Raw genomic sequence first — 10,958 nt, 5'->3', positions numbered from 1 at the left:
AGAAGACAGAAGAGCAAGTGTGAAGGTCCTGGGGCAGAAGGAAGTTTAGGTCTTTCACAGGACTGAAGTGAGGTCACCAGGACTAGAGTGGAGAAATCTAGGGGAAGAGGGACTCTGGAGGAGTCTGGAGGGAAGTCATCAGGGCCAGACTGGGCAGAATCTTGAGGCCTGATAGGGATGCCATCCTAGGAACACAGAAAATGAAAGATGGGTAAAAGGGAAGGAGAGAGGTGACAGGAACACAGGATTGCATTGTTTTTTAAAAACATCGTTTTGGCACTGGTGTAGAAAACAGGTTGAAAAGGAGTCAGAGTGGTGTGGGGCCAATTGGTTAGTCATTCCAGCCACTCAGGTGAGATAGGATGGGATCCTAGACCAGGACCATGGTAATGGAGAGAGAAGTGGTGGGGAGAGTTGAGGAAAATAAATAGGACAGGGAATGCGCAGGAGGAGATCAGAGCTTCATTCAGGTGATTCCAAACTTCTGGTACATGTTTCTAGAGGACATTGACATCATTCACTGGAATAGCTGTGTTAATCAGCTTTGCATTGATATAACACAGTAACCAAGGTAATCAACTTATAAAGAAAAAAGGTTTATTTTGGCTCACAGTTTTGGAGGTTCCAGCACACAATTGATTGACCCTGTTGCTCTGGGCCTGTAAAGAGCAGCACATCATGGTAGGAGCATGTGGCAGAGTAAAACCTCTTACCTCACGGCAGGGAAGCAAAACAGGGAGAGAGGAAGAAGGGGTGAGTGCCTCATAACCTCCTTTAAGGACACACTCCCAAGACCCCACTGCTTAAAGGTTCCACCACCACCCAAGTGTTGCCCTGGTGACCAAACCGCCAACACATGGGCTTTTGGGACACATTTATCCAAAACAGAGCAAAGACCAATGTTGGGAGAGAACTGGGCCACAAGGAAGTGCCCGGGTCACCACATCTATTTCCCACCACTCCAACACTTGACACTTCTGTTGGAATTGAGGACTCAACATTTGACATGGGTCTGTTGAACAGCTATCCTTCCTCCTGGGGGTCGTAGGCATGGCATATGCCCATATACAATTGTTTTTAATACTAATAATCAATACATCTTCAGATTCCAATTATAAAAAATACTGCGGAGGTTTTGCTGTATTGGGACACAAAGTAACATATAATAAAGTTTAATATTAATACATAGATAAAATAATAAATAAGCAATTATAATCTGTTCAAATTTGTGAAGAGTATACAAATTTCTCTAAAAATCATAAGTATAGGTAAATAAAAATGTATTCCTCTGAACTTAGATGTGGTATTTGGCCTTCATAGTTTTCTTAGTGTTTATGATTAAATTTAAGGATACTTTACCTACATAATACAAATATACAGGTTAATCATAAATATAATTTGTATTTTTCTTATGTCTCATGCTTTAAAGATCAAAATAGAGTTTCATTCTGGGAATTTAAGGTTAAACGAAGCATGGTGCCCTCAATCTTGCTGGGAACAAGATTGTTCTGTTCTCAGCTATCATGCAGAAAAAATGTGTTCCTTGGGAAAGTTCATAAATTGTACTTTTGAAGATTTTTTTTAACTTATTATTTCCTTGTACTAACCAAATAAAAAGACTTGTGAAAAAATAAAGAAGAGATTCAGCCTCAGAATGCTTGAGATCTCTGTCTGTTGTTTCTCCACCCCGCCGACGCCTCCCATCCACCTCGGACCCCGGACTGCCGCTAGGGCTGGACCCCGGCACCTGATCTTCCTGAGGGAGACCGCATCAGATGCTTCCTCTTCTAAAGAGTTACCAGGAAAGCAGCTGGACCCCCACCTCCAGCCTCAGAGGGGAGGCGTGGGCTAGAGACAAACACCCAGGCATCACCCATGTAGAGGGGGCACCTGCGTGGTGGTGGCTAAGGCAGCCTCCACACAACACGGTCACTGTGACTCTAAACGAGAAACTGTATAATCGTGTGCTCAGATGTTCAGCTCATCAGGTAAGTACCTTCAACTTGACTCCATTTCTAAAGATTATTTTATCTCTGAAAGTGTGGCGAGAAGTCACCCAGCACGAGCATGAGCTCGGGAGAAGCTCGTGCCCAGGAAACCTCCGGAAACCTGACTCTCAGGCACCCACGGCTGCATATTACCGATGACTCCAAAGTGTAGCAGCCTGTAGCAAACCCGGGGCTGCGTGTCGCCCGGGCAGAGCTCCCACCACCTGGTGTGCTCGAAGCCCTGGTTCCACCCAGCAGCGCGGGGCAACAGGCATGCACGCCCTCGCAGCGCCTGTGGGTAGGCCCAGGACGGCTCTGCTGGGCTCTCTGGTTCAAGGTCTCTCACGGGCTTCGTCTGGGTCGGAGGATCCTGGTCCAGGGTGGCTCACTCAGTGCTGTTCTCCATGTGGACCTACCTGTCCCTAGGACTCTTGAGTGTCCTCATGACCTGGCAGCTGACTTTTCTCAGAGTGAGAATCCAGGAGACTGAAGCTACAATGGCTTGTATGTGCTAGTTTCGGATGTCACCCATGGTCACTTGCACCTAATTCTAGTCACTAAAAATGAGTCACTAAGTTCAGCTCATGTGTAAGGAGAGGGAGTTGGGCTCTGTTTTATTTTATTTATTTTATTTTCTTGCAGTACTGGGGATTGAACCCAGGGCCTTGCTCATGCTGGGCAAGCTCTCTACGAATGAGCAACATCCACAGTCATTTTATTTTATTTTATTTCATTTCATTTCATTTTATTATTTTATTTTATTTTATTTTATTTTATTACTTATTGGTACTGTGGATTGAACCTAGAGGCACTTAGCCACTGAGCCACATCCTCAGCCCTTTGTATTTATTATTTTGAGACTGGGTCTCACTAAGTTTTACTTAGGGCCTTGCTAAGTGGCTGAGGTTTGAACCCATAATCCTCCTATCTCAGCCTCCGGAGCCACTGGGATTACAGGTGTGTGCCAACACGCTCTGTTCTTTTTATTATATTTTGAGACACCATCTTGCTAAGTTGCCCAGACTGGCCTTGAACATGTGATCCTCCTGCCTCAGTCTCCCGAGTGGCTGGGATGATAGGCATGTACCCACCCGTCTAAAAGTCCTTCTACTACACTAAAATGACGTAGTCAAATTCTTTGATATCACACAGCTTCCACCTCTGGGTTTCTCCCTGGTCTTTTGCCTTCAGGGGCAGTGGGCATTGTACCCATGTCCACTGACTTCCCTGGCTTGGTGGTGTCAACTACCTGCTATTAAGCCTGGCACGCGCTGGAGGTGGAACCCAGGGCCTCATGCATGCGAGGCCAGCGCTGCCCCACTGGGCCACTCACTCAGTCACTCGGCATCTCTTGGGAAGGCTTCCAGCTCAGTCTTCTATAACTATAAATTATGTAATTTATGATACACTCTAAGGGCAGCAAAATCCACCTCCATTCTCTCAAGGTCTCTGTGGAGCATGAGAATTAAATTGATATAATATAGGTTAACAGAGGAAAAGCAAATAGATTTCTTTGATAGGTTTTCTGTGACCCAGGAGCCTTCAGAAGGAAACGAAGCTCTGAAAAAATCAAAGGCTAGTAGGTTGTAGAGACACAGACCACATGGAGAGGATGAAAGTTATTTATTTTATAAAGGTCTGTGCGGAATTCTCTGTGTCAACTTCTTGCCCTTCATGACAAGATGTTTAGGAAGGACATCTTTTTTTTTTTTTTCCTTTTTTCTTTTTTGGTCTCCCTTTTTTTTTAACCTTTATTTATTTGTTTTCATTAACTTTTTTTTGATAGTGATAATTTTTTTTTTTTAAATTCTTATCACACATGTATATAGGGTAATGATGTCTGTCTCACGATCCACCCTCCTTCTCCCCACCTACCCCACCTCCCCTCACTCCCCTCCATACAATCCAAAGTTCAGGAAGGACATCTCTGGCGTGGCCATTGTATCTCTGGACTTTAAGCTCAGTGGTAGTCCACCAGCTTAGCAGAAAGGAAGCCCCATACTCCCACCCAACACTGCAAAAAACAAAAAACAAAAAACAAAAACCTGAAGGTCAGAATGATCTCATATCTGCTGTTTTTAAAAAGAAATCGCACCTGGGCTGGGGTGGTGGCTCAGTGGTGGAGGGCTAACCTAGCATGTGTGAGGTACTGGGTTCGAGTCTCAGCACCGCATGTACATTAATTAATTAGATAACGGTCCATCGACAACCAAAAAAAAAAAAAAAAATCCCACCTCCCACTATCCAGAAAGTCTTAGGTTCAGATAGCAATACTGTGGGACACGGGGGAGGAAGGACAGAGTAAGAACAATCCTGGAGAAACACAGACAGACCCTGAGGCCGCGCTACACTGCCGCCACCTGGTGGCCAGAGGCCTGCAGCGCAGAGCGTTGCCTCCTGGTAACAGTGTAAAAAATACAGAAGAGATTCTTGTTTGTTGGTTCGGTTGGTTTTTGAGACAGGGTTTGGCTATGTCTGGCCTCAAACTCCTAATTCTCTGCCTTAGCATCCTCAGTATCTGGGCATACTTAAAAATAATTAAGATTTTTTTTTTTTTGGAGGGAACTGGGAATTGAATCTAGGGACCCGGAGCTACATCCCCAGTTCTTTTTATTTATTTATTTATTTATTTTGAGGCGATCTCACTAAATTACCCAGGGTGGCCTCCAAATTGTGATTGTCCTGCCTTGGCACCCCCTCCAAATCAAAGATAATATATATTACCTTTTTTTTTTTTTTTTTTGGTACCAAGAATTGAACCCAGGGGTGCTTAACCACTGAGTCGCATCCGCAGCCTTTTTTTTTTTTTTTTTTTTAATACTTTATCGAGAGACAGGGTCTCACTGAGTTGCTTAGGGCCTCACTAAGTTGCTGAGGCTGGCTCTGAACTCTTGATCCTCCTGCCTCAGCCTCCCAAGCCACTGGGATTACAGGTGCGCGCCACCATGCCCATCTTGTATCTTGTTTACTTCAATAAAAATAGGTAAAATTAAAGTGTGAAATGAGTCTAAAATAAATCCCCTCTTGCCTGACTTCAGATATACTCTTGCTTATCTTGGGATTATGTGGCAGCACCCTCAAAATTCACCTTGAAATTTAATGTTCAATGTGTTCCTGTCCTATCTCTGAACTTCCCTCTGAGCATTTTAGAACTTCTCTTTGGCATCCTCGGTGTGTGTAATTATATGCTATTATACACTATGTGTATTGTTAATTATGTCTTCTATTATACAAAGTGTTATGTAGCACTATTTTATATACTTCTTTTTATCCTTTGCAGTTTCCAGGCGTATAAATGTTCACCCCATGTTCTGCCTGATTTCCACTACAGAGTGCCCACTCCTGCTGGACCAGTATGCACATGGCCTCCCCACCCTGTGTGCCAACAGCAGTGTACAATTGGACCTTGGCCTTAACCTCTTCTATCATACACACTGCAAAGGCAAGGTCCACCAGGTCCCCATTTGCAATCAAAGTCCAGGAAATCTGAAACAGGACCTGCTTCTAAATCTTACCGAGATTTGTTCTTGGAGAGTTCCCCACAGTAGCTTCTGGGAGCCCACTTGAGCCCCACTGTCAAATAACTGGTCCATAGTTTACTGTTACTTGCCAGCTGTGTGATCTCCAGAAATGACAACCTTTCTGAGGTTAGGGAACGCCCACTTGTAAAGTGGGATTAACATGTCTTTTTTTCATAGGAATATAGTAAAGATCAAATGAGAATACACAGTAAAAGCATTATAAATTTGTAAACCACTATGCAAATCTCACAGTCTCTGAATTAGGGAGTGGAGATTGCAATGAAAACATGGATTTGGGGTGGGTGTGGTGAAGCATTCCTATAATCCCAGAGGCTCAGGAGGCTGAGGCAGGAAGATCACAAGTTCAAAGCCAACCTCAGCAATTTAGCAAAGCCCTGTCTCAAAATAAAATATAAAAATTGCTGGGGATGTGCTCAGGGGTAAAGCTCCCTGGGTTCAATCCTCAATATAAAAAATAATAATAATAATAATGGTGCCTTTGCTATTGTGCCTTTGCTATTGTGGAGAACTCCCTGGGTATATCACATCCTGCTCTGAGCTTCCATGTTCACACGTGGGAGGGAGAGAAAACGACATCAATAACTCATGGATTGCTGCTATCATGACATGACATAGCAAAGGTCAAAGGGCCGTCCCAGGCAGGGGCAAAGTGTGTGGGGTCAGAGCTCAGAGCTCCCTTCCAATGCAGACTAGTCTGGAAGCCTTCCCTGGAGTTGGGGTCCTTCCCGGGCCAACACTTTGACCAGGAGCCACCCCTCCCCCAGAGCCGCAGCCTGGGTTTCCACAGCCACTTTGGTTCAGGGAGAAGAACAGCCAGCAGCCTCTCCATTCCTGCAGGATAACAAACCGCTCTAGCAAATAAAGACACCTCTCCCTCCCCGCTTCAAGATAAGGTTTACTCACAGCTTAGCAGGAATTATATTAATAATATAGGATCACACATTAAAGAAAAATAATGAACATTTGCCTAGAACCATACTGCTTACAAAGTACAGCTACGCGCTCCTTTTTAAAATAAAGACCCCATGGAGATAGTTGACCCTTTCAAAGCATGCGATTCAGTGATATGAGGTGACTTCAGCGTCAAATTCCAGAACATTCTCATCACCAGAGAAAGGAACCCCGCCCACATCAGCAGGCACGCCCCATTCCTCTCCCCCCCCCCCCCACCCGTGCAACCAAGACCCAACTTCCTCTTTATGGATTTACATTTCATGCAAATGGAATCCTACCAGAGGTGGCCTTTCGTGCGTGTGTGGCTTCTAGCATACTGCTCTCAGAGTTCCTCTACACAGTAGCCTGTGTCAGCCATGGAATAAGGTCCCATTACTTGTCACTCATCACTTGATGGGTATTTGGGTCATTTCCACTCTTTGGCTATTTTGAATGGCGCTGCCATGAGTCTTCTTTGGAGAGAGATTTGTGCTCTCAGTTCTCTTGGGTATATGCCTATCCTGGAATCACCACGCAGGCAGTAACTATGTTCACCTGTTGGAGGAACCACCAGACCATTTTCCCCTTGGCTAACCTTTGCACTCCCCTCAGCATGCTGCAGGGTCCTGATTTCCCCACATCTGGGCAGCATTTACTGTGCACGTTTCTATGACAGCTACCTGGGGCATGTCAAGTGATATGATTTGCATTTTCCTAAAGATGAAGGACGTTGAGCATCTTTCACAGGCCACTTGCATACCTTCGTTAGAAATAATGAGGTGTTCCCAAGATCAAACCCGTGGAAGTGGATGCAAGGCAGAGGGTGTGTTCCCCAAGGGAATGGGTGAGCAAACACACCTGGGCGGGCAGTCTGCCAGCATTTGCCCCTAACAAGGTACTGCCCCTCCCTCTGATTGGAAGAGCTCCAAGGTACAATCTACCCATTAGCTAATTTTAGAATTAGGGCCTGCAAAAGGGAAGGGCTACAACTGAATTCTATTAAGGTCGAAGACTAGATTTTGAAAATGAACCAGAGACTTTCTATTTCTCACACTTTCTTTGATGTCTATTTTTATTTTTTTGACCACTTTTAAAAAAATTAGAATGTTTGTCTTTGTTGAGTGACAAGAGCTCTTTATTTATTCTGGCTACTAGGCTCTTCCCAGACACATGATTTGTAAATATTTTCTCCCATTCTGTGGATTATCTTTTCACTTTGATTGTATCCCCTGGTGCACAAGTCTTTAATACATGATCTTTTAAAATAAAATAGTTCTCATTGTAAAAGTGAGACATTTTGGGAGAAAACTGTTCCCTTGTGATGTTGGGCATGACTCAACAATCATTCCTAAGAAGTTCCCTGAGTAAAACAGCTAGGAGAAAACAACTAAATCGTCATCAGGGTTTTTTTTTATTTTTTATTTTTTTTGGCACCAGGGAGTGAACCCAGGGACACTTAACCACTGATGTTTTATTTAGAGTCAGGGTCTTGCTGAGTGGCTCAGGGCCTCTCCGAGTTGCTGAGGCTGGCTTTGAACTCTCAGTCCTCCTGCCTCAGCCTCTGAGTCACTAGGATTACAGGCGTGAGCCACTGTGCCCAGCCTCATCATGCGTTCTTAACACAAACCAGCAGCAAATACCAAACCAAAAGAGGCCAGGCTGAAGCCACTGCCCTCAGAGAGAGGAAGCTGGCATGGACACTCATCCTGATTCATCTTTCCACCTATGATGTCACGATTTGATTCAATGCACTGAGGCAGGAAATAAATTGACCAGCACCAATATTTGAAAAGAAGGGGGAAATAGCTTTATTTGTAAACATTATTGTGATCTAGAAAATCTGAGAGGCTCCAAAAACATGCATAAGAGAATTTGGTAGAAGCAGCTAGTTGTAAGAAACTTGTCGGAAATGAATGGTTTTCTTTAAACTGGCAGTGACTGAATAGGAGACAGCATGGGCGTGGGGAAATGTTCCATTCGTAAAAGCAACAAAAATGCTAAATCAACAAATTAAAAACAGGATCTATATGGAAAAATCCATACAGCTGTATTGTCAGACCAAAGCACAGGTCTGAAAGACAGAAGAGGTACACCAGGATCCTGTCTGCAGTGCTTAACAGCATACAAGTATCCATTCTTCCCAAATGCGTAACAATTTTGTAATGTACAAAGCTGCTCCCCCGCCCATTCCGTTGCAGTCATTTTCCCTGCCTCCCCACCACTTGTCAATCGGTGAACAGCCTAGCTAGCTATTTCATCAGTCAGCTTGCGAGTATCCTTCTCCGTTATTGGTCCCGTTTTCCCAGCGGAATTCAGCCGCCATCTTTCCTCTCTTGCTTCTCTCTCCTACACACTTGCTTTTCCTCCTCCTCGCTTTCCACTCTCTCTAGCGCACAGCCTTTCTCTTTCCTTTCTCTTGTCCTCTCATTTTCTCTCTTACCCTGCAGGGAGACACTCTGCTTAATAAATTCCCTTATGTGATTTCCCGTATCTGGCGTGGATTTCTGGGAGCTATGGTTGAGCCGCAACTGAGACCGGGCATATGGAGCACCAGTTCCGTCCGAGGGGCTGGAGCTACTGCGGGTCTGAGCTGAGCTGTATTTTTCCTTACAAATTTTAAGTACTTCCTCTCAGAATGGAGGTAGAATGGACTGTATAAAATGATTTTTTCTTTTTTACAGTACTGGGAATCGAACCCAGGGCCTATCCACCTCTAGCACCCCTTCCTTTTTTTGAGACAGGATATCCTTAAGTTGCTGAGGCTGGCCTTGAACTTGCCATCCTCCTGCCTCAGCCTCCTGAGTAGCTGAGAGTACAGGTGTGCGCCACTGTGTTTGCCTGCAGTAGTGTTTAAAAGTTCCTATGAAGCCACTTGGGGCAAATACTGCTAAATGCTTTCTTCCTCACTAACAACATCTGTATATTATTAGGGGTAGCAATATCTCCCCAAAATTACTTTGTAACTTATGATCTTACATTTCTAGCCTCCCTTAAAGCTAGGGCTTTGTGACTAAAATTTGAGAAAATGTTGGTGGAAAGCGCTTCCAGAAAGACTTCTTCGAAAAGGGATAAATGGAAGTTTGGAAAGTCCTTCCCCCACCTTCTTTCTTCTCTCTGCTTCCTGGAATGGAATGTCAATGCAAATGGCTGGAACGGCAGAAGCCTTGTTGGATTGTGAGGTGAACTCTTTCAGCGATGGAGACAAATTCAAGCACTATGGCAAAACTGGAAAGACCCGGATGAACATGAAACCACCATATGAGCCCTGGCTATTTAGAATTCTTTTATCTGACAGAGAAATAAACTTGTGTTTTGTCCAAGGCACTGCTGTTTTAGGATCTGGCTATATGTTATGGATCCAAAATCTACTTGATATACTACTATCATCAAAATATGAACACAGAAAAAACAACGAATGAGTAAAATAAAACAGAAAATCCAGAAATAGATCCAAGAACTTATGAGGACTTGATACATGAAAATATCACAGCCCCAATCAGATGGAGAAGAATGTTTTATCTACTAAGCGTAACTGACATACTGGTTGTTTGAAAGAAAATGAAACTAAATCCTTCCACATATCATAACTTAGTTCCAGGTGGATCAAAAAATGCAATTAATTTAAGAATTAATAAAAAAATTGGAAGAACATTTGCATAAGCTTAGGTTGGGAAACAACCTAAGCACAGCAGGAAACGTAAAAGCCATAAATGAAAAGATAGCCATATAAATTGTGGCAGAAGTAACCATAAGCAAAGTTAAAAGACCCGTGTGGAAATAAGTATGCTGTACACTTGATGGACAGTGGTCACCTATGGCTGGGGTGTATAAATATTCTCTGTCACAGTCAGTTACTAAATATTTGGGACTTCAGGGCTGTAAGGTCTTTGTTGAAACTACTCAAGCCTGTCAGTGTAGCAAAAAAGCAACCGTAGACTACACATAAGCAGACAAGTGTGGTTATGTTCCAATAAAACCTCATATACTAAAATTTGGATTTTGTATCTTCTTTTTAATTTATTTTTATTGTAAACAAATGGGATACATGTTGTTTCTGTTTGTACATGGAGTAACAGCATACCATTTGTGTAATCATACATTTACATAGGGTAATGATGTTTGATTCATTGTTATTTTTTCCTCCTCCCCACCCCTCTCACCCCTTTTCCCTCTATACAGTCCCTCCTTCCTCCACTCTTGCCCCCCTCCCACCCCCCCATTATGTGTCGTCATCCGCTTATCAGCGAGATCATTCTTCCTTTGGTTTTTTGAGATTGGCTTATCTCACTTAGCATGATATTCTCCAATTTCATCCATTTGCCTGCAAATGCCATAATTATATTATTCTTTATAGCTGAGTAATATTCCATTGTATATATATATATATACACCACAGTTTCTTTATCCATTCATCAATTGAAGGACATCTAGGTTGGTTCCACAATCTGCTGTGAAATGAGCAGCTATGAACATTGATGTGGCTGTATCTCTGTAG

At 43.5% G+C, this 10,958-nt stretch overlaps 1 long non-coding RNA gene across 1 annotated transcript; it reads left to right on the top strand.

Annotated features, from left to right (window-relative positions):
• Positions 1–1,243: 1,243 nt before the first annotated feature.
• Positions 1,244–7,754, top strand: LOC306640062. The gene is made up of 2 exons (XR_013757732.1): positions 1,244–1,988; positions 5,269–7,754. It is a non-coding gene; the product is annotated as an uncharacterized lncRNA (long non-coding RNA).
• The last annotated feature ends 3,204 nt before the right edge of the window (positions 7,755–10,958 follow it).

The sequence above is a fragment of the Sciurus vulgaris genome (genome assembly GCF_902686455.1).
Source record: "Sciurus vulgaris genome assembly, chromosome: 11".
Classification (NCBI taxonomy): domain Eukaryota; kingdom Metazoa; phylum Chordata; class Mammalia; order Rodentia; family Sciuridae; genus Sciurus; species Sciurus vulgaris.
The sequence above is the reverse complement of the archived record's forward strand: the minus strand, read 5'-3'. Positions and strand labels throughout refer to the sequence as shown.